The sequence below is a fragment of the Ambystoma mexicanum genome, chromosome 11 (genome assembly GCF_040938575.1).
Source record: "Ambystoma mexicanum isolate Mex_15411 chromosome 11, UKY_AmexF1_1, whole genome shotgun sequence".
NCBI lineage: Eukaryota > Metazoa > Chordata > Amphibia > Caudata > Ambystomatidae > Ambystoma > Ambystoma mexicanum.
The window spans coordinates 301,119,508-301,145,081 of record NC_090934.1 but is presented as its reverse complement, the minus strand read 5'-3'; positions in this window follow the sequence as shown (position 1 = coordinate 301,145,081).

Below are 25,574 nucleotides of genomic sequence, written 5' to 3'. Positions count from 1 at the left end.
AGAATTGACTGGCGAGCAAAGAAGATAAGTTTTCCTGATTGTGAACCAACTTGTTATCCAAGAAATCCAGCTATGGGTCTAGCCTCAGCAACTTCCACCCCTGTACAGCTACCGTCAGAATACCAAGAATTCCAAGACGTTTTTCAGAAAGAACAGGCTAACACGTTACCTCCCCATCGGTCTTATGATTGTCAAATCGATCTGGTACCCAATGCTCAACTACCTTGTAGTAGGATTTATGCTCTTACGGAACCTGAGAACCTGCATTTGCGTCAGTATTTAGATCAGTACCTAGCCAATGGTTTTATTCGCCCGTCCAAGTCTCCTGTCTCTTCAGCTCTGTTCTTCGTGCCGAAAAAAGAAGGCGACCTTAGAACGTGTATAGACTATCGCGCCCTAAATCAAATAACGATTAAGAATCGTTATCCTCTGCCCTTGATCCCTGAGCTTATCGACCAGGTGAAAGACGCTTGTGTGTACCCCAAGTTAGATCTCCGAGGAGCTTATCACCTGGTGCGCATAAAAGAAGGCGACAAATGGAAGACTGCATTCCGCACCAAATTTGGGCTCTTCGAGTATCAGGTGATGCCCTTCGGGTTGTGCAATGCACCTGCCGCCTTTCAGTACTTTATGAATGATGTTCTTCGGGAACTTATCGATGTCTGTGTCATTGTTTACATTGACGACATCCTGGTGTACTCTTCTTCAGAATCTGATCACAGAAAACATGTTAGGGCAGTTCTTGAGAAATTGCGCCAGCACAGACTATTTGCAAAACTCGAAAAATGCGTTTTTCATACCACAGAAGTTGAGTTTCTCGGATTCATCCTGACACCTCAAGGAGTCCGAATGGACTCGCGAAAGGTGGACGCCATCCTCAAATGGCCATCTCCTAGCTCGGTGAAGGGAGTTCAGAGCATGCTCGGCTTTGCCAATTTCTATCGAAGATTCATCCCGGAATTTTCCCGAACAGTCCAACCCATCACCGCTCTCCTAAAGAAAAACAAACGCTTCGAATGGACTCTTGAAGCCGAACAAGCCTTCCAGGACCTGAAAACCAAATTCACCTCTGCACCTGTACTGAAACACCCGCACCCAGATCTCCCGTACATAGTGGAAACCGATGCATCCAGTTCGGCCATGGGAGCTGTCCTGTCGCAAAGAGACCCAAAAACTAACCAACTACACCCAGTGGCCTTTTGGTCCAGAAAATGTTCTCCTCCTGAAATCAACTACGCAATTACCGATAAAGAGTTACTGGCCATCAAATCTGCTTTCAAGGCTTGGCATCACTATCTTCTCGGGGCAAGACACACCATTACCGTAATTACGGACCACAGAAACTTACAGAATTTAAAGACGGCCAAAGCTCAATCTTCACGACAACTCCGATGGGCTCTATTCTGTTGGGTGCAGATTTGGGACAGAGACTACCTCAGGTGATAGGTAATATGTACATGCAATGACAAACCACTATGTATTTGAGAAATGTGCATTTTGAATCAAATATAGATTTGTGGGCAAACTGACCAGGGGAGGATCCTCTGACCCATAAAACCTACAGCATCACTCTGACTCACAGTTCCTTCCCCAATCATGGGAGAGGGGAGAATTGGGCCAATGACAAGTTGAAAGAGGGGCTGGCTAGTGATGCTGCACACACACCCACTTTCAAAACACATAAAAGCAGACAGTCAGGACAGATAGGGACATTCAATTCCATTTGCTGCGGAGCATGCTGCCGGACCATACAACATCCAGAGATCCAGACTTCAAATCCATCAATCTCCAGAACCTGTAGCAGTACTTAGAAAGCAGAGCAGTATCCAGAATCCAGAGAGGCTAGACCAGCAGAGCAGAGCTGACCCAGACCGCTGTTCGCAGAACCAGAGAGCTAAACCGGAGTCCAGTCCAAAACCTGACCAGATCCGTGGCGAGGCCTATTTCTAAATATATTGTGAGTACCTAGCAGAACTGTGCAGAACCAATCTCTTAGTTAAAATAATATAATCCAAACTATTTTAATCTAAGTAGAACTGCCTCCTAGTTGTCACCTGTCATTTGCAAAGCTGTCACCTGTCATTTTCTATCTGCAAGCTGTAACCTGTCGCTTTGAACTTTTAAAATTTCAAATCCGAAAAACTACCTTTATTTAATCGTTCTTATCTCTGGAACCGTTTGGGCTAGGAACTTGGTTTAACTTTCCTCTGAAAGCTTAGAATCTCACCTTTTCAATGAGCCTAGAACCGACTTCCTTTCTCCGTAATCACGATTCTCGCACTCGCGAATTTTACCGCGATTTGCGATTTGGTTAAAAATCCAGCCACGTGTGAAAACAGCAGCTTCATTGCTTTCCTTTGCCAAAAATTTGTTTAACCTGCTAGTTACTCCTAGATCCTTGCTAAAGTGAGCCTGAACTCATCCCAAGTATATTTCACTCACCCTGAACCTCCTAAAGGGAATTAAAACCATTTTCAGCATATTTCTCACTGCATTGTCACCATATTCAAAGCATTTTGCCTGTGTTTCAAAACTCCTATCTGTTGTATAAGCTGCTGGGGGGGAATTGAACTGAATTCTATTTGATTGCATTCCTAAGAACTGTGTCATCTTCATCTCCTTACAGTGCATAAAAGGGGGGGTGAATTGTCCAAGAAAGTGATTACATTGTCTTTTGCTGAAATCCTATCAAGTTAATTTCTGTACTGCATTTCATTCCACATTGCATCCATTTGAAACCATAAAAGTATTGTTGCTATCTTATCCATCCTATAACCACTCATCATTGATTATAAAGAAGTGTGCTAGTGCCGGACTATCCATTATTGATTACTGCTCAGATTAAGTGTGAGATTCAATTATTAATTTATTATAAAGTGTGATATATATATATATATATATATATATATATATATATATATATATATGGTTTAAATTATCAAATAAACCGTTTAAACTTGCAAAACAGAACTACTTCGTGGCTCAGTGGGGTCAGGGGGATTCCAAGAGAGGGGTGTTATATAGGGGTAGTCATCCAGAATGCATGAACTGGACGTAAAGATATATCAATAAGGGTTTCCATTCAGTATCCCAGACTAGGCATTGACTTAGCTGTAGTGTTGAATTGAATCCTCTTACAAAGTGGGGGCTCGTCCGGGATATTCTGGGTTAGATTTACCATTTGTGCAGATTAATACAGTGTGCCAGCTGACCAGATACACATATCCGGTCGGATCACCACGCTGTGTTACGCTGTAAAGCACTCCTCAAAGGAACGCTCTAAGAAAAAGGTCTGTTTTGCAAAAATAAAATACTAATTTCTGTAAGTCAGGACAGAGACCAATCTCTAGAATGACGACCTTAGTAGACATGAAAATAGCCAGAGAGCACTTCTTACATAAGTTATTTGTGAGAGGTGAGTGGACTCACCAGGACCGCATGGTCTGGTTGCAGGCCATCACGCAACAGGTCACTGAAACAGGGTCAGATATATGGAGAGATCAGGGTCCCCTACATGTGGCCCTGAGTGAACTATACATGGCTCCTAAAGCTAAGGATGAACAAGACAAGATGGTTAGGATAGCGGCATACCTGTACCTATATATGGGAGACATGCAGGATAAATGTACGGAAAGCCAAGATCTGGCGAACAAGCGACAGATGGCGTTAGCGAAGGTCCAATCTGACCTGGTCTCTTCTGAGCAGAGGCTGCAGGAGAGCCAGGAGTCAGAAAATGATAGTAGGCAGTATATCATTAAAATAAAAGAGGACATGGATATACTGCAACAGGAAAAGACAGACCAGGATACCAGAATTCTGGCTTTGCAGAAGGAACGCCAAGACAGTTTGGACTCCCTACTGCAGAGCCAGAAAAAGCTGGAGCAACAGATCAATTTCAACAGGGCATGCACAGAGCAGGTAGCCACCCTGCAAATCCAACTAGACAGAGAGAAAGAGGAGAGCAATAAACTGATCCTGAAAGACCTGGATACCCAGGCAGAGTTTGATCAGGAGCGCCAGAAAGCTGGTGCTTTCCAAAGGCAAAGGGACGACCTGGCGTCACAAATTCAAGCTCTTGGTCAGGAAAGGGACACCTTAGGCCAGGAAGTCTGCCACTTAAGGAGAAAAATGGAAGAAAATCACCTGGCCCACCAGGGACTGGGTGACCTCCAAAAAGAACACCAGGACTTGCTAGAGCACACCAGGAGGGTGGAGGAGGCTCTGGCAAGACAGGAGCAGGCCAATAGGGACACAGCTCAGGAGGTAACCCTCCTGCAGCAAAGACTGGCCCAGTGCTCCAGGACCAATCAGGAAACGCAGAGAGAGAATGAGGCTCTCTGCCAGCACAATGATAGGCTCCAACAACAGGTAACGATACAGGAGAGACTGATAGAGTCTAGTAAGGCCTTAACTGAGGAACTGAAGGCGCAGGCTCTTGCATTGCAACAGGGAGCAGGGGCGGATAGAGACCAGGTTCGCTGGGAAAGGGAAACTCCTGAGCATAACCTCAGGAGCCCTAGTACCAGAGGCCTTTATCTCTCTCAGTCCCTGGACTCTGCCACCCCCATGTCCCCTGGCGCGCATGAGCACTGGGCCACAAGGATGGCAGATTACTATCCAGCCAGAAGCATGGGGCTCATAGGCCAGTACCTCCCAGGAATGGATGGGCGGGCATCCGGGTATGGGCACCCAAGCACAGTGCAATTTAGTGGGGAACCCCAGGAGAATAGGCCCATTAAGGGCATCCTGAAAACTTCTGCCCAGTTAGGTCAGTGGGGGGGGTACCCATCAAATCCTGGCAGCAAAGAGGAATCTGAAGACTCCTCTGAACGGCGCAGGACACAGGAGACCAGGTCCCCACATTCTGCCAGCCATTCCCAGGCTCTCAGAATCTGGGAAAACCTGGAAGATCAGACAGGAACCTCTGGGAGCAGTGCCTCTGAGTCAGAGGATGAATGGACCAGGGTTACCCGAACCAAAAAGGCCAATAAGGCAAAAAGGGCCTTGCTTAAGGACCCATTGAAGCAAATAAAGGCAATAAGGAGTGTTATCACGCCTTATCATAAGAACGCCAAGTATTCCGTATGGGAACACTTGGAGCTCTATGAGCAAATGATGGAGACTTTCCATTTGAAGGACAGCAGTAGCTGCATCCAGTACGTCAAATGGACATTCTCACCAGAATACTCCAGTTTCTTTGCGGGGCTGGAGGACCAAAATCATTTAAGATGGTCCACCTATAAGGCGGCCATCTTGAAACATTTTTCTGTTCACAGAAATCCTCAAGAGGCTCGCAAGGCAGCCTACAATTTGCAATGTGGGGAGGATCAGGCCCCACAAGAATTCGTGCAAGAACTGAAACGTGCCTTTACGCAGACCACCAGAAGGGTGCGCACAGACAGCAGAGAATTTGTTAATACTTTTTTCCATGCCTTGCCCAAATACATAATGACCCAGCTCGTGAGAGATTTTCATGAGAAAAGATCTTTAGAATGGGTCATTGAACAAGCCACCCGCATCTACGAGGTGCAGAAACCGGTGGAAAACAAAAACCAGCCCAAAAACCCCAAAACCAACAGCACCCCTGCTGCTGCCAAGGTGGCAGAGGTAAAGGTTGCCCCCGTTTTGGATTTGGAGATGGGGGGGCCTAAAAACCTACCTGCACCTAATAATGCACAGCCCAGAAGGCCCTCGGGCCAGTCACAGACAGGGAGCCAAGGAGGCAGCCCCACAAATGGGGTCCCTCGCTCTCCTGATTATGTAAGTCCCCGCTACAAGGGAAAACGACCAATCCTGGGTTATGTGTGGACTCCTCCAGCCCAAGAGGGGGGGTCCAGCCAAGCACCTGACCCGGGGAACTTCCCTCCTAACTTCCCCCAGGAGGGCAGAAAGTCTCCAAATCCTGGCCAGAACATTTTCCCCAGGTATCCGCCCAATTTCCAACCCCAAAATCATCCATCCTTCTTTCCCCAATTCCCTGAGCCCAGACAACCTAATCCGGGAGAGGGGAGGCCAAGGGTGGAGGGGTACCAAAATCTTCCCAACCAGAGGTACTACCAGAGAAGGGATAGCTACCCTTCCCGGGATCAGCCCAGGGGAGAAAATAGAGCCCCGTATCAGCCTGAGCGGGTTTCCCAGTTAGAGCGCCAGGTCCAAAATATGGCACGGGATCTGGGTCACATACTGAGGGCTCAACAGAACCCTCAGATGAGCGTGCCACCGCAGAATGCCCCAAACTCTGGACCTGGTACTCCAGAACAATGACGGGGGCAGCACCCCGATAACACACCAGTTCCTAGGGAGGAGGCGGAAGGGGGGTGTAAAGCCTTGGAGGAAGCTTCCTTCCCAACTTGTAAACAGCCCCTGGAAAACCAGGAACCGGAAACAAAATCTCCTGCCCCTGAAAGCCTGCCTCCCAAGGAGCAGAGGGGGGGTAGGAGAAACAAAGGACCCAAACAGACCCACTTTGTGGAGGAGGTACAGGTCTTCCAATTTGAGGGAGAGGGATCCTCAGAGGATCCTGGGGAAAGGACCTTCTCCTTCAGAGATGGGGGGAACTCCTCCCAAGGAAAAATGGGTCCCAAGGGATGCCAATTCAGACTGGGGAGATATGGAGACTGAGCTACCGCCACCCATCATCTCACCCCAGAACCCACCATACCAAAATCCCCTGGTTCAAACCCATCCTGATGACTGGCTCCAAAAAGGGGGCGGCGGCCCAGAACCAGAACCAGGGGAACCCACAATGGCTCTGATCTCCAGTTGCCAACTTTTTCTTTCAGATTCCCAAGGCTCTCCACAGAATTCTGCCCAAATTTCTTGTCTTGCAATGTCCAAAACCAGAAAGTTAGCCCACCAGTTGTCCAGAAATGTGCATCATCTGTGCCCCCTTGAGGAGAAGGAGGGAAGATATTATGCCCTGGTACAAGTACAGGGGCAGGGTACGATTTCAGCGCTGGTGGACACGGGATCTCAAGCTACCCTTCTGTCCAGAAGGGCCTTTGATGAACTGAATGCAGGAAGGGGAGGGAATTACCAAATTCCTCTCACCTCACTTCCTGGACAACTCCAGAACTTTGACGGGAAGGAAATTCCCGTCGAGGGGACGGCAGATTTGGACATTAAAATTGGGCGACACAAGTTGAAACACCCAGTCATAGTTGTGACTCCAGAGGGCACCCCTTGTTTACTAGGGAATGACCTCCTGAGAAGGTTGTCACCCCTAATAGATTGCGTAAACAAGGTCCTCTGGACCCAGACTAGCCGACCCATAAAATTAAAACAGAGTGTCAACCATGTTAGTTTAAACGGCACATGCCACATGGTTGAACAAAAATCTGACCAAGTAGAATTTCACTTCCAGAACAACCAAATTCCAGACGTGACAGTAATAGCAGTAGGACAACAGACTGGTGATGGGGGGTCCTCTCTATTTCTGAAAATCAACCTTCCTTCCAGTTTAAAGTGGTATTCCACACTGGAAGGAAACACTCTGAAAGTTTATACTAATCCACAATCAGACACTCCCACTCCTATAGTCCAGAAAGAGGTGAAATCAGCTCAGAGCCTGGCTGATATTCAGCAAATTGGAGAGCAGGTGGTATTCCACACTGGAAGGAAACACCCTGAAATTCTCTACTAATCCACAATCAAAAACTCCCACTCCTATAGTCCAGAAAGATGTGAAATCAGCTCAGAGCCTGGCTGATATTCAGCAAATTGGAGAGCAGTTGTTCATCCCTGTTCAGTTAAATGATGGGAAGGACTCTGTTCTCGCTCGAGTGTGCGTGAACAATGGTAAGAGCTTCATCAGCGAAGCCATGTTCCGCCAACTCCCAAAAGATCCAGCCATTCCCACATTCAAACTGATAGACAAATGGGAAATGAACCTGGAAGCACCCAATTCCAAACATCTCCTGCCAAGCAGGTGTATGCTCAAAATCTCCATTGGCAACAAGAGCATAGTCCACAATTGTTGGGTCGTGCGAGACATCACTGCCGCTTTTTACTTAGGCAGTGACATTCTCAATCGCTTTGCCATTAGTTTGGACCTAATAAACTTCAAAGCTTGGTCCCGATTAGCGGATAATCCCATGGGCTTTGATGATCCAGAAAAAGCATTTAGGTCAGCTCAATTGCTACCTTATGCAGTTGAAATTCAGATCAAAGAGGAAGTCACCATCCCAGAAAGGACCCGACAATTCTCCCTGGAAGTGAAAGTTAAAAGAGGACAACATTTGAAAAACCCTGATGCTTATATACATCTAAATGCTTCTCTCCAACAGCAAGGGTTGGGGGTAAACCCAACTCCATTAGTCAACATAGAACATGACACCATTCTAATAGAGGTGGATAACAGCGACTTAAAGAGTATTACTCTAGCCGCAGGCACCATTATTGGAATGGCGGTTGATGACCGACATTTTTCCATCGATTTAGGAAATGAACTGTTAGGACCAATCCCCAAGGACTGTTTTGACAGTGACAGTGAGGACAATACAACACCAGACAGGATGTTTACCCGGCATGGGGGGAACTTCCTGGTGTACACTTCCTGCCCTTATGGTAAGGAAGATGTGACTTGTGACTTCAGGAGGGATGAGGTGATTTTCCAGGTCCATGAGGGTTGCCTTTCCCACCTGAAGCCTCCAGTCCAAATCAGCACTCTGACCAGGGACTTCTCCACCCAGCTGGAGGAGGCCGCTGAGATAGCCGAACCAGAAGTCTTTCCAGGCTTCAGGCAGATGCTGGAAGAGAGAGTCAACCTAGCTGATGCCTGTGTGACTCTGGAACAAAAGCAAAAGTTGAAACAAGTTTTCTTGGATTTCCAAGATCTCTTTGCGGTAGACTCATATGACTGTGGCCGCACCGACATCCACACAACAACAATCCCCACGGACCCTGGCATGACTCCAGTGTTTGTGAAGCAATATCGTTTGCCTCTCGCATCCATGGAGTCCCTTACTGAAATAATTAAGAACCTTGAGTCCCGGGGAATAATCCGTCCAGTTCACAGCACCTTCAATAATCCGGTGCTGGGAATACTGAAGCCAAACGGCCAGTGGAGACACTGCGCCGACCTTAGGGAGCTCAACAAACGGGTCCATACTTCCCGATGGCCTCTGCCCTACATTGACCAAGGGCTGGCCCAGATCCAGGGGTCACAGGTATTCACTGCAATAGACCTGACCAATGGATACTGGACTGTGCCTGTCAGTAGGGAGGACCAATACAAGCTGGCTTTTACCTTTGGGGGCCAGCAGTACACATGGACCCGGACTCCCTTCGGATACCTCAACTCAGGCAATGAATTCAAAATTTTCCTACACAAGGCCATGCCCGACCTGGGTGCAAGGGGTAACCTGGCTTATGTAGATGATGTCCTCATCAAAAGTTCATCTGTGGAGGAACACATAGCGGAGATCTGTTATGTTCTGACGCAGTTGAGGGCCGCCGGAGCAAAACTTTCCTTTCAGAAAGCACAGTGGTGTAGAACCCGTGTTAATTTCTTGGGGCATGAGATTACTCCTCAGGGTCTCTGTCCCCAGGAAAAGAAAGTGGAAGCACTTCAGAAACTGAAAGACCCCACAACTCTGCGGGAACTAAGGAGCCTCCTTGGACTGACTAATTACAGCAGAAAGTTCATTGAGGGCTACGCAGAGATCACCAGACCCCTGATTCATCTCCTGAAGGGGGGGTCAAGTGGGAATGGGGTCCAGAACAAGCCGAGGCGGTAAAACAACTCAAGAAAAGCCTCTCACAAGCGCCTTGCCTAGCTTACCCTGTCAGAAACAAGGAGTTCTTCCTGGAGACGGGGTTCTCTAATACGTGCTTGACGGCGGTATTATACCAAAAGCATGACAAGGTCAATAAAGTAATCTCCTATGCGAGCAAAACGTTATCCTCTGTGGAGGAAAAATTCAACGATTGTGAGAAGGCACTCCTGGCAACGGTGTGGGCATTGAAGAATTACCGCCCGTTTATCCAGGGGGAACACATCATAGTGGAGACTCCACACCAGCCTCTGCAATACCTCCAAAGTGACAGAATCCGGGCCGGAAATGTGAGTAATTCCCGAATTACTTCCTGGATTCTGTCAATGCAAGGCTTTCCTGTGGAGGTCAGATATGGCCAAAACAAGAAGAGTCCCCTCGCGCAAGGTCTGGCTGACTTGCATGATTGTGCCAGAGAAAACTGTCTCGAGGACGAAAGTCTAAAAATCAAGGACAACATGGAGGCATACCTTAATTCCCCACACAAAGACTTTGAAGAGGACAAGTGTGAGGGAATGCCCACTGTCTATGTGGATGGATGCTCTTGCCATGTTGACAACAACGGGGAGAAAGAACTGGTGGCCGGTGTAGGGAATGCATGGGTGAATGAGTCCCCAGAACTCTCCTCTGGATACAAAATTGGTCCCCGAAGTAGTCAGGTGGCAGAATTGATAGCTGTGCATCAAGCCATCCTCACTGCTGTCCAACATCAACTCCACGAACTGGTCATAATCACAGATTCTGATTATGTACGGAACGGGTTCGTGGAGCACCTGGTTAATTGGAAAACCAGAGGCATGTTATGTGCTAACAACAAACCCTTGAAACATGGGAAGTTGATCCAAAACATTGACGATCTGGTCACCTCAAATGAGATGACCATCTATTGGAAAAAGATCAAGGGTCATTCCAAAGTAGAGGGACCAGACAAAACTGGAAATGACTTAGCTGATCAGCTGGCCAAAACCGGGGCCATCCAAGGGGATCTAATTGAGATTGAGTCCCTGTTGGGGGAAATCCAGGTCACTGCTATCACTAGGTCCCAGACAAATGCTCACAATGATCTTTCAACTGCCCAATGGAGCAAAGAGACCCCTGATGCTGATTTGATTACAGCTCAGAAGGGGGATCCAATTATTGGTAAGTTTTACCAACACCTTGAGGACCCTGAGAACTTTCCCCTGACGGATACCGATTACATTGGGAAAGAGGACCTAAGAGTGTTGATGAAATGTCCAAAAATGTTCCGGATCCAAGACGGTTTGTTGGTAAGGAAATCCAAAGCTGGCCACGATCAGTGGGTGGTTCCTACCTCATTCCGAAGCCTGATGTTAAGTCACGCCCATGATGCGGCCACCACCGGTCATAGGGGGTTTCACACAACACTGGAAATCTTAAGAGAGGTTGCATACTGGCCACACATGGGGCAGGACCTTGACCAATACTTGAAGGGGTGTCTTGTGTGTGCACAATTTCAGCCATCATCCCTCACGCACCGTGCACCCCTCCAAAAGAGGGGGATGACACTGCCATGGTCAGATTTGCAAATCGACTTTGTAGGCCCTGTGATTCGCTCTGCTAGGGGGAATAAGTACACGTTGACTGTGACATGCTTGTTTACCAAGTGGGTGGAATGTCTCCCAGCCCCAAACTGCAAGGCAGAAACGGCAGCTGCCTTGATGATTAACCACATCTTTTCCCGTTTTGGTCTACCTCAAAGGATTGAGTCAGACAGAGGTAGCCACTTCACCAGTGAAGTAATGACAAAGATGTGGGAGATACTGGGGGTCAAAAGGAAGTTGCATATTGCTTACCGGCCAGCTTCTTCTGGGGCAGTAGAGAGATATAACCGAACCATTGTGAGCATATTAAAGAAGTTTGTGGCAGATTCTGGGCCAAGTTGGGATATCCGATTACCTCTGGTCCTAATGGCCATCAGATCTACCCCTTCATCTGCAACCAAAATGTCACCATTTGAGTTGATGACTGGACGCAAGATGGTGCTTCCTCAGCATTTGCTCTACAGAACCCAAGAGCAAACGTTGATAAATGCCTCCACAACTCATGAGTATGTGGAGAATTTAAGGAAACACCTTCAGCATGCTTTTGCCTATGCTCAGCGGAATCTAGAAAGATCAGCTGAGAGTATGAAGACCCACTATGACCTGAAAACTTCCAGGAAGGAATATCAGGTGGGGGACCGGGTCTATCTATACAATTTCCAAAGGAACCAGGCCAAGCAGCGAAAGTTTTTGCCTACATGGAAGGGACCCTTTGAGATTATAGACAAGATCTCCCCTGTGGCCTACAAGATCCACATCCCCAAAGGCGGTTTGGCAGAGTGGGAAGACAAGTGGATACATATAAATCAGCTAAAGTGTTGCCATCCCAGGCACACTCTGCAACAACTGGAGGAATCCTCTGGAATCCTAGAGGGTACTGTCTCAGATTAATTCAGTTCTAACTTAAAATATCCTACATATCGCCTATCAAATTCTGAGTTTCTCAATGTGGGTGTTTTCGGTTTTGAATGCAAAAAGAAATGTGCATGTTCATATGTTTTGACTATAAATTTATATGCCACCCCACTATATCAACGGTGGGGGAAAAATGTCTATGAATAGGTATTGCCGCTCTTCCTTTGTCGTCCTAGGAGAAAGAAAACCTTGAGACTGGCCAGGGAGGACGATCCGGAGACCGGGAGCAGAGACGCAAGGGGCCCAGTGTACCGCCCAATACTCCCATCAGGACCGGCGAGGAGAACCGACTGATCCACCCCTGATGGAGGAAAGGATGCTGAACTTTGTCATCTGCGGAAATGGAAGAAGATGATGCGGACCTCCGAGCACGTGGGTCAACATCCTTAGCACCCGACATCCCCTCGACTCAATCCAAGTGCAGTCGGGCGGGGGGGTTTGTTGGGTGTTCTGACCCACGTTTGGACTATTATGCTACAACATTTGGTGCTGTGGGCTTAGGAAATCCAAGATGGCCGAAACAGCCCACATGTGCGCCAGAATCTATGAAAACCGCGCAGTTTGTGCGCACACCAAAATGGTCGCCTGACTTGCCACCCCCCGGTGGGGGTGTGCTGGGTCAGAAGAGCCATGAGTGAAATGGGGTGCCAAAGAGAAAAACAGCAGTGCCTGTTCGCTAGAAAGCACTTTAAAAATCACCCTTTGTTTCTCTGAAGGCAAGCTCAGAATGCCCATTTCAAACATTGCAGAATATCCAACAATCTCACTGAACACCAGCAGACATTTGACAGAATAAAGTCTTGTGGGCATACAAATCTGGAAAGAGGATGAGCCTAAAATAATGTTCATAGCAAAACTGGCTGAGCTGTGGATTTCAGCAGTTTAAGTAAATTTGGGCTGAAAGACACTAAAAATCTAAATGTTTAAAAGAAATGAGTGACCTACTTTTGAGTGTCACATAGGTTTCAATTGTTTAAATGTCATAGTTTTAAACTTAGAATCAGCATTCTAGCTGCATGTGTAAAAATTGTTAGTTTATTTGAATGCAGAAAACTGGGAAACAAAAAGTGACATTTTATCTGAAACCTGGCTTAATGAAACTGAATTCTGCCCACCAGCTACCCCCGACAGGAGTTGAGACTTGCACAACAGCTGTGTTCCCAGGCCTAGCTGCCTTTTGCTGTTCCCACCAAAAGGGATATGACACTTCTCTGATTGAATTACCTGGGCTCTGCAGGAAATTGAACAAAGCCCTGTCCTGACTCAGGCAAATGTTTTATTATGGGGGTCGTAAAAGTGGCTTCCTCCTGGAAGGAAAGGGGAGGAGCACTGCCTGTGAGAGCAAGCTGGCTTGGCAGAACTGGAAAAACCAGAAATTCAACCTTGTGCTGGGGGAAACCACACCCCTTGGGGCCAGAACATAAATCTAAAAAGATGGATCATTCATAGAGCGGACTTGTGAACATTTTATAAGTGATATCATTATTCTTGTGATTTTTCTGTGCACATTTGAAGACGTGGTAGGACCCGGTGATATGTTCAGGGGGGTTTTAGCGGAAAAGAGGATATTACTCTAAATGTATGTATGTTAAAAATCTGACACTCCACCACCTAATGCCCACACACCATGGGCACATCTATGTAAATGCGGGGAAAAATCCAATATTGGTAACCCGACTAAAAAGTGAAATATGTTGACATTTTTGAACCCAAGCTCCTAGGAAGAGCAGATTTGGGACAGAGACTACCTCATGTGATAGGTAATATGTACATGCAATGGCAAACCACTATGTATTTGAGAAATGTGCATTTTGAATCAAATATAGATTTGTGGGCAAACTGACCAGGGGAGGATCCTCTGACCCATAAAACCTACAGCATCACTCTGACTCACAGTTCCTTCCCCAATCATGGGAGAGGGGAGAATTGGGCCAATGACAAGTTGAAAGAGGGGCTGGCTAGTGATGCTGCACACACACCCACTTTCAAAACACATAAAAGCAGACAGTCAGGACAGATAGGGACATTCAATTCCATTTTCTGCGGAGCATGCTGACGGACCATACAACATCCAGAGATCCAGACTTCAAATCCATCAATCTCCAGAACCTGTAGCAGTACTTAGAAAGCAGAGCAGTATCCAGAATCCAGAGAGGCTAGACCAGCAGAGCAGAGCTGACCCAGACTGCTGTTCGCAGAACCAGAGAGCTGAACCGGAGTCCAGTCCAAAACCTGACCAGATCCATGGCGAGGCCTATTTCTAAATATATTGTGAGTACCTAGCAGAACTGTGCAGAACCAATCTCTTAGTTAAAATAATATAATCCAAACTATTTTAATCTAAGTAGAACTGCCTCCTAGTTGTCACCTGTCATTTGCAAAGCTGTCACCTGTCATTTTCTATCTGCAAGCTGTAACCTGTCGCTTTGAACTTTTAAAATTTCAAATCCGAAAAACTACCTTTATTTAATCGTTCGTATCTCTGGAACCGTTTGGGCTAGGAACTTGGTTTAACTTTCCTCTGAAAGCTTAGAATCTCACCTTTTCAACTAGCCTAGAACCGACTTCCTTTCTCCGTAATCACGATTCTCGCACACGCGAATTTTACCGCGATTTGCGATTTGGTTAAAAATCCAGCCACGTGTGAAAACAGCTGCTTCATTGCTTTCCTTTGCAAAAAATTCGTTTAACCTGCTAGTTACTCCTAGATCCTTGCTAAAGTGAGCCTGAACACATCCCAAGTATATTTCACTCACCCTGAACCTCCTAAAGGGAATTAAAACCATTTTCAGCATATTTCTCACTGCATTGTCACCATATTCAAAGCATTTTGCCTGTGTTTCAAAACTCCTATCTGTTGTATACGCTGCTGGGGGGGAATTGAACTGAATTCTATTTGATTGCATTCCTAAGAACTTTGTCATCTTCATCTCCTTACAGTGCATAAAAGGGGGGGTGAATTGTCCAAGAAAGTGATTACATTGTCTTTTGCTGAAATCCTATCAAGTTAATTTCTGTACTGCATTTCATTCCACATTGCATCCATTTGAAACCATAAAAGTATTGTTGCTATCTTATCCATCCTATAACCACTCATCATTGATTATAAAGAAGTGTGCTAATGCCGGACTATCCATTATTGATTACTGCTCAGATTAAGTGTGAGATTCAATTATTAATTTATTATAAAGTGTGATATATATATATATATATATATATATATATATATGGTTTAAATTATCAAATAAACCGTTTAAACTTGCAAAACAGAACTACTTCGTGGCTCAGTGGGGTCAGGGGGATTCCAAGAGAGGGGTGTTATATAGGGGTAGTCATCCAGAACGCATGAACTGGACGTAAAGATATATCAATAAGGGTTTCCATTCAGTATCCCAGACTAGGCATTGACTTAGCTGTAGTGTTGAATTGAATCCTCTTACAATTCTTTGCGGAATTTGATTTTGTAATTACCTATCGCCCTGGCTGCAAGAATGGAAAAGAGGACGCCTTATCCCGGATTGGCATGGAAGAACCTAATTGAGCTTAGAACCTGTGCCCATCATACCTGAGCAAAGAATCTTAGGCTTAACTTCATTGCACACTATTGAGGACATCCAAACGCAAGTAAAACAACTTCTAGACTCTTCAACCTTACTGGAATGGAGTCAGAAGGGTCCTCATTACACCGTTAAGGATGACTTACCCTACTTCCAGGAGCGGTTGTTTCTGCCAAGTAAAGAATTGCAAGAACTTGTTATTGCCCATCATCATGAATCTTTAATGGAAGGACATCCTGGTATCGCTAAAACGGAGGAAAAAATCAAACGTCACTTCTGGTGGCCTGCTTGGAGAAAAGACATAAAGTCTTTTGTTCTGTCTTGCGGAATTTGCGCCCAAAACAAGGCTCAAAAGAAAAGGCCAGCCGGCCTACTTCAACCCTTGGATATTCCACCGGCACCATGGCACACCCTGTCAATGGACTTTATAACCGACCTGCCTCCTTGTGCTGGTTACAACACAATCCTTGTAATTGTGGACCTATTCACCAAGATGGCCCACTTTATCCATTTAAAGGGTTTGCCTTCTGCTTCCACCTTGGCCAAGGAATTCCTGGAGAATGTAGTTCGCATACATGGTTTCCCTTCCATATTAGTCTCGGATCGTGGAAGTCAATTTATCTCCCATTTTTGGAAGAAGTGTTGCCAACTAGCACGAATAGATGTGCGGTTATCCACCAGCCACCACCCCCAGACCGACGGACAAACCGAGAGAACCAATCAGACTCTCGAGCAATATCTTCGGTGCATGTTACACCAATCTGAGTTAAATTGGAAAGACATCCTTTGGATCGCAGAATATGCATACAACAATTCAGTGCATTCTGGAACCGGACAAACCCCCTTTTATACTTTGTATGGTCACCATCCTCGGACCTCTGACCTAGATCCACCTCTGACCCTGGAAATGCCCGCAGTAAATCATCTGCATTCCACAATAACCCGAGCCTTCAAAGAAGCTGCAACTCATTTACAGCAAGCCAAGAAAAAGTATAAAGAAAACGCAGATTTGCACCGAAGTAAAACTCCCCCTTACCAAGTAGGAGACCAGGTATGGCTAGCAACTAAACACTTATCCCTCAAGGGCCCGCGAACCTTCAATCCCAGATTCATAGGACCTTATCCCATCAAGGCTATAATCAACCCAGTGGCCTTTAAACTGGATCTAACGTCCAACATGCGTATACATCCAGTTTTTCATGCATCACTTTTGAAGCCCGTACAACCAGGAACCCGATTGTCCAAGCCTCCAGATCCAGTTCAAATTGAAGGGGAATTAGAATTCGAAGTTAAAGACATTTTAGACTCCAAGGTGGTAAAGTCGAAACTCTTCTATCTTGTTGACTGGAAGGGATATGAACCTCAGGAGAGATCGTGGGAGCCTAGTAACCATGTCCACGCACCTCGATTGGTACAAAGGTTTCACCGGAGATTTCCGAACAAGCCAAAACCCCCGGAGGGAAGAACCTTGGGAGGGGCCTTGAGGGGGGTACTGTCATGATGCCTACCTCCAAGGAGCCAGGTCCGACCCAGCAACCCCAGAGGCAGGCATCATTTCCCCCAGGGGAGTGCCAGCAGCCCCAAGCTGGGGCCCTTTGGACGCAGTCCTGGCGCCTTAGGCGCCAGGCTCTTGTTGGACCCCTGTCCTGGCGCCTTAGGCGCCAGGCTCATAAAGCTAGACATGTGTTCAAGTGTTTTAATGTGCACTTACCTGATGCAGACTATGCTGCCACATCCAGGCCCTCTTGAGGCCTGAATGGAACTACTTTACCTGTGGGATTACTTTCCACCCGGGTGTGGTCGGGGAAGGATACATACCTGATCGGAGGAAGGATACACACTTGGAACTTCTTCCAAAGCTATTTAAACCACACCCGATCAGCAACTCACGCTTCGCGTTGTTCTGCTCCTCGCAGCTGGACGCTCACCTTGCCAGCTCCTGCATCTGGACTTCAGCCACGCCTGTCAGCATCCTGGGTCACCTGCAAAGGGAGACAAGAGATCTTACCAGCAAAATCTGCACCACGGAGACATCACCGACGGTCCTGAAAGGGAAGACATTATTTTTAAAAGCATTTCGTTACGATCGCTGCAGCGCTGCATTTCACTCACCTTTCCTGGGTTCCTCCATCTTCAGCAGCGATCATCCGGATACACAGCCACTTCCCAGAGCCTAGAGAAGAAGACAAGAATAAGAGGTGAGAGAAGGAAGGGAATAAGACTTACCTGTTGGGTCATTCCCATTTCATTTCGGGTCTTGCCGCTTCCAGGCATTTTCCGGACCCCGGCCCCTATGGGGAAAAAAGACAAAGACATTGAATGAGCGTATGCAAAGACAGTTCCCGAGCGCTCATCCAGAACTAACCTGCCATTTACTGGAACTGCACGTTTCACTTCGGGTCGGCGCCATATCTCCGGCATTCCAAACCCCGGCCCCTAAGGGGAAAAAAGACATAAGCATTAGCGCTTGCTGCAAAAAGACAATGAACATTATTATTTAGCTTGGACTTTTGAACTTGCAACAGAACTTTTACAGAGCCTTACCTGAATAGTCAAGCTTACCTGAACTCCCATCAATCCTCAATCCAGTGAAGTAACTGGGTTTCAACGCGCCCCTGCATCAGAAGCAGGATGTAGAGCTCATCCTTCCTGACCCTAAGGTGAGACTTCACGGGGAATCGTGGAAGGGTATCGTGGAGGGTAGGAAGAAAGTGGGAGGTTTGAGCATAACTCAGTCAGTAGGTAATACTCCCTTTTCACGCACAGGGGAATATTCCTGCAAGCAGGAGAAGCCAGAGTAGAGGGCCCTTACTGTCCATCTTCAGAGTCCTGCGCTTCACCATTGAAGAAGCATCTGCACTTGAAGCCAGACCTGCGCCTCTGTGGAATCAGGTGAGCGTTACAGGGTGCATGGCCGCAGGCCATAGGCCGTAGGCCATATACACACGACTCTAGGCCCTGGCCACAACCACTGTTGCATATGATACTCATAGATACACCCATAGAATTGAATATCTATCAGGTGGTTGTGGGCAGGGCCTAGAGTCTTGGGTGCATGGTCAAAGGCAATGCACCGAAGACAGAAGTTATAAGCACTGAAGTTATAAACCACCACGGGTTTCATATACTGTGGTGGTTGTGGCCAGGACCTAGAGTCTTGGGTGCATGGCCAAAGGCCATGCACACAAGACCAAAATTCTAAGTACTAAAGTTAGAAGCCACAATGGGTGTGATATGTTGTAGTGGTTTTGGCGAGGACCTACAGTCTTGGATACATGGCCGAAGGCCATGCACCCAAGACCAAAGTTATAAGCCCTGAAGTTATAGGTTATCATGGATTTCACAAACTGTAGTGGTTGTGTCCAGGATCTAGAGTCTTGGGTGCATGGCCGAAGGCCGTAGGCCGTAGGCTATACATCCAAGACTCTAGGCCCAGGCCACAACCACTGCACCATATTACAGCTATAGATCACACGTATAGATTCGAATATGTATGAAATGTTTGAAAATATACTTACTGTTTCATTTGTTGAGATTTGATAATTATTTTACATGACTTTAGTACTTGGAGGAAACATTTTTTTTCAATTTCTGTGATAAAAGAAAAGAGCATGTTAGTGTATGTATTTTATAAAGACTTATTACATTGCATCATAGACATTTTAGATTTTTTTCGACCCTCATATTTAGTTTACAAACCAGTGTACTGTGCATTTTGCTCAGTTTCTGTGTTTGTTTTTCAAATCATTGGGTCTGGGGGAAAAAAATCCTTTTCGGATTAAAAAAAAAACTTTTTTTGTTATGCTACACACTGTTTGTTTCCTTTGAGTGTTCACTTGTTGTTTCTGGTTAATGTTCTATCTGTTGGCTTGTTGCACATTTTTGAAGCAGTTAGATACCTGTTGGCGTATTCTAACTGTCTATTTTTGTTACACTTCAGTGCCATTCATTTATCTGTGTGGTTGATATACAATGTTGGGCCAGTTAGATACCTGTTGGCGTATTCTAACTGTTTATAGTCTTTTAATTGCATTTTTGTTAATGTTGAAGTACAGATTCGTTATTACATTTTGGCTTTAAGAAGATTAAATAAGTGTTTGGAAGATTTGCTGGTAATCTCTGCTTTAGAGTAATGCTACTATCATTACATTGGAACCATCCACATTTCTTTTTTATATATGCAGTGTAGTGACCTGCATCGGTTGTGGCTCCTGCGTGGTAGATTATACCTATTGTTGTGAAGGTTTTCTTACCAAGTGACACTTGACCGTGTGTGAATCCAGTCAGCTTGCAGTTTTTTTTGATACCATCTGCATTGTAACGTAGAAGCATTAGTATTATGTGGTTACTATGTGTTTGTATCAGTAAGGTGGAGCGATTATCTGAATTGCAGATACTACATAATCTTCCATGGTTTGCATTTTGTACAAGTTGCTGAAATGGAATGAATTCACAATTAGGTATGGATACATACACAAATCGCTCTTTAGGGATTTGTTCCTGTGTCACATTGTGCAGAGAGTGCATGTATGTTTCCACATGTATGAAATCTGGAAGATTTAATTTATAGGTATGTTTTTGTTTTCAAGTACTTTACATTAGAAATTCTTGTGGATCTTCTTGTGAGTTTATAGTGAACCTCACCATTCCAGCACATTAGTCCAATTCTTGTCTTATTCCGTGAACACTATACGTGTTGTCAGGATTGTTTGTTGCGTTTCTATGAAGGACTAACATTTGCAAACACAATTGGTCTGTACTGTGTAAGTAAATTTTGTTAACAATTGGTGGCAATTGAAATAGAATATTCATTGCTACATTTGCATAGCAATTTACACAAGTTACATTAGAAAATTTGAATGGACCAGATAGTTCTGTGTCCGAGTGATTTTTTCTGAGTTTGTGTTCCTTCTTTGAAGAAGTACCTGATTTACTTTCACTAATAGGTTCCTGTTTGGTTGTGGTAATTGATGAAGTATTATCTTCTTTTACTCTCTTTGAAGGATTTGCAGTCAGATCCTGTTGTATTTCTGTTTGAATTAGTTTTCTTTTACAACGTTTTCCTTTTTGTGGAACAGGATATGATTTCAGATGGGGGGTGTACAGTGAACATAGTCTATTGTATTCTAAAATGCAAGGAATATCAGCGTGCATCAAAGTTGATTAGAAATAGACCGTCAAGTATACGTAAGCGTGATAGTGCTACGTAGCTCATGCGTTCTTTAAAGACTGTGTTTCCAATATCTATCAATGCTTTGTCTAGGGTAAGATCTTGGGATTTATGAATGGTGACTGCATATGCAAGAGTTAGAGAAAATTGTTCTCTACGTACATACATGTCTTTGAAGAGAAGGAATCGAGCTGTTGAGCGCCCTATCCTTTTTACTTCTGAAAGTTTGTCAAAGAGAATACTGATAAACTGAATGTTGTTGTCATGCGGGTATGTTTGAAAGCCAACAACTGTACCCAGTACAGTTTAAGGATAATTTTAATATTTTTTCCAACCCTGCTGTGTTGGAGATTGAATTATCTAAGGTATTTAGTCTTGTTGTGGCGTGCTGATACATGAGTAGTGTCATACCATGTACGTCCAGTTTGTCTGTGGAGCAAATTTCCATTATTGGTTCCATGTCTTTTTTTAACATTGTTTCATTGAATTTGGAACAGCTTGCAAGAGTTAGCATTAAGGCCATACAATTGACATTTTTGTGTGCTAATTGTTCCATAACATCAGTAGCACATGCGTTATCGCCATAAAGCGCATGGGTGTGCCGGGTTTTCAATATTGCTTGTGCTTCTTGAGATAGTACACCAACTCTAATACTTTTTAAAATGTTGGCGTAAGTGAGGTCTGCAGATTGACGCATGTTTTCTGTTAATTCTCTGTATTGGAAATGTTGCCAAAGGTTGGCATTGACATTTCCTATGCTGCCAACAGTTTTACGGCTGAGTTTGTGTCCCAAGGTTTTAAAAATAGGTTCAACTTTCACTGGTGTCAATTGTAGATGATCTCCGAAAACAATAATGTTTTTTCCTGCAAAGAGTTCTTCGTAGTTTGTTTTAAGTACTTCTTGCAATCTGAGGTGAATCAAAGCCAACATTAGGTTGGAGACCATGCTCACTTCATCTATTAGTAGCATTTTCATTTGTTTTAATACTCTGCGTAGTTCCATTGCAGCTTCTGTAGAAAGTTTGTAATAGTCTCATTTGCTTTGGTGTTCTACTGGAAGGAGTAGTAATCAGTGTAAAGTGACACAGCCTATGTTGTAGGCAGATAAACCTGTGGGGGCAGTTACAACAGCTGACAGTTTGTTGTTTGTCAATTGTTGAAGGAACTTGCTGATAATTTTGATTAAGAATGTTTTGCCTGAACCAGCTTCACCACTGATGTACAGCAGTATAGGTTTGTAATTTTGGCAGGTACATTCTTTATTTTTGTGTTGTACACCATGTGAAATTTATTTTGTTACTTCTTCAAAAATGGTGTGCTGGTCTTTGTTAAGTTTTGATTGTAGTACAGTTAAGTCTTCTGTATCTTCTTCATAGTGACACATGGTGTTTTCTACTTCAGTCATAGCTAATTCTGCCTCATTTGCTATTAGTGGCTGTCCAAGTGGTTCTTGGCTTCCTGTTAGAGAAGGTTGACTACTGTCAGGAGTGTTCTTATCTATTTGGGCCTGGAGTTCTTCTTTGTGTTGCTGTTCTTTGGGCAACATTGTTTTGTAGTGCATAAAGTTCACATCAGTGATAGTGCTTTCTTTTGCTTTGAAAGCGTCTTCATAGCAGTCATAGTTATCAAGTATCTCTTCTTCTTTTCTCCATGGTTTAAAAAAGTTGTATCAGGGGCATGTAATATAGTTCTTTCTGTTGAGGAGTTTTTAATGACAATTTGACATGATTAATTAAGCTTCGTTTGGTAAGTTTCACTAAGCTGCCTTCACAATCTGTCACTCTATATCTACCTTTGCTTTCATCGGGTTTTACATTATTTTTGGGCTATGTGGTATAGACACATGGTTTCCAAAGTGGTACTCCTGTTCGGGTAATATGTGTCTAGTAAATCGTTTTTCAAAATGTCTTTGATATGAGAACTCTTTTTCTAGATATAGCAGGACCAAGACTTAGCCATACTATATTTTCAGATTTTACATACAAAGCAGTACCGGTTAAACAATCTGCAGCTACATAGGCACCACATTCTCTATGAGAGAGCATTTTTCCGCCTAGCCTGTTCAATTTTTGAGATAGTGTTTTGTCTGCTGCTAGGTCATTGCAGAGGTCTTGCAGCTCTGTTTTTTCTGATTTTATTAAGTAGGCTGTAACATATCGTGCAACTGCAGTGGAAGTGTATGCAATGTACTGTACATCTATGTTTGCATTCCATAAGAGAGCAATGATTGCATTGTAATCATTGATATATTTTGATTCTTCTGTTCTTTTAATGTAATACGTGTTCTTAGGTGATTTACCTTTAACACTATGTCGAACTGAAGACATGAACTTGTTCACTTCATCTGTTTCTGTAACTGGTCTAGGGAAACCAAAGCGGCATTTGGTGTAGTATTTCCCTTTGTTTTTGTATATGCGACGACAATATTTGCCACATTTGTGTCTTTGAAATTGTACAATTTGTTCATGAAGGTCACTATGTGTCGTTTCTGAAGGGATTTCACAAGTGACATATTTTTGGATGAACTGCAAAACAGTGGCATCACTGCCCTGACCAAATATAGGTGCACCTTTAATCCATAAATGCATGTGGATATGTAGTGCTCCTCTGGCTTGGTATTCTTTTCTCCAAAAGAAGTGTTGCACTTCTCCGAGGGGAGGAACAGTTTTATTACAAATAAAGTGTAGCATAGCAATGAAATGATGGTGGAAATATCTTGAAACATTAACAGGATCTAGAGAGCAAAGTTCTCCAGGTGTTAGTATATCCATGTTGGTTTTGTTGTTGTTTGATATGTGTAGGAAATCATGTAAATCTTCCCATGCATATTCTGCACAACTTAACGTAACAAACAAAGTGGGTGGTCCAAGGTTTCTGATCATACAACGTACATCTCCGTGACGTCGGGACCAGTATTCTTTTGTACCACGCATGTTTGCAAACAGATTAGTTATGCTTGATTGTAAAACGTCATCTTTTTCTTGCACTTTTTGTATTAATTGCGTAGCTGACATATTTTGAAAGTGGGTTACAGATTTCAATATGTGTGCAACTCCGTAACATAGCGTTGCTAGTTCACTTTCAAAGAGTAGGTGGAATATGTATTCCACATTTTGTCTAAATCTGGGATCTTCAGAATACATTCGTAATGAGCGGTATTCTGATGCTGTTATCTGAGTGAGTCTATCATCGTATCTTCCTCCTTTGCCAGTAGGAAATAGTAGTGGAAAAGCACGTGCTTCTATACTTTTTTCCCATATGCTCATGGATGAACCTTTGGTTTGTCGCATTTGGTAAGTTTCTAGTGCATCATCTATGCTCTCATTAGAGTGCAATGGATGAATTGTATAATGGTCCAAAAGAGTGGATACTGCAGCAGGATCCAGAAGTTCAAATTGACCAGTTTCTGATGACTCTTGAATTATTTCAGTTGTTTCCCTTAAGCTTTTTTCAATGTTTATTTCTTTGTAGTATTCATTATTGTCTTTCAGATATTGCAAGGCTTGTCTAACTTTATGTAAGTCCACGAGTTGTTGCCAAATTTTTTTTGTCTTTTGTTGGTACACCATTTACTAAGACAATTAAAGAATGCTCTATTGTACGTGGCGCTCCTAGAGTGTGCACATTTTCTGTCAGATCTAATGACAAATAAACTACTCTGACACAAATGCCTTTCACCAATTCAGAGGGAGGTAATTTTGCTGTTTTTGGTTTAAGGCGTATTATTGCTTGAAATGGGTGTCCTGTTTGAATTATGATGCTCTCATACAAATTGAGTTGTTGCAGGGGTTTTGGTAGTGAGAATAAGTCAAAGTTATTTGTGAGAGCACGTGAAGGAGTTTGGTTGTTGTCAAGTTTTGTAGTACAGTAACTGCAACATATTAAGGGTTCACTTATTTTGTATTTGTTTTCTACTAAACGGTAGAGAGCTAATTCAAACCATTTGGAATCTTCATTGTCTTCTATTTTGTATGTTACGTGTATAGTTTTTGTTTTACTTTTTTAAAAAGTTCTGCGGCAACACACACACACATGGTTTGGTACTTCAGCGGATGTACTTTTAAATTTTAGTATTTCTTTTTTGTATGTTTGTAATAGAAGGATGCCATGTGCAGAATTGTTGCTAGTCTGTTCTGAAGCTATTGCATTTTGTAAGTGGCTTTCCATTCAAAAATATTTTCTCTGGATACGGTTGATTTCTTCTTGTAGGTATTTGCGTGTACCATGCAGAAGAGTGTTATTTAAATTGCCTAGTTCTAAAGCTGGACGTTTAGCATACTACAGTTTATACACTAGATTTCTTACATTTGAATGATGTGTTGATATCATTTTGATATCATCGGTGGTGATTTTGCAAATAGGTCCTGAAATGAAGGCTAATGAATGTCCTTGTAGTCCTGTATATTTGCGCACTGGACCGGTATCCATATTTTGCAGCACTTTCATTTTGATTTTGTCTTTACCTTTCACATACTGATTGAGGAACTGGCGTAAAGATTTGAAAGATTTGTTGGGAATGTTACACATTGACATGTACAGCCATTTGTATACTGGACGTTCTGGTTCAGTCAAATGGAGAGGCAATTTTGAGTTTTCT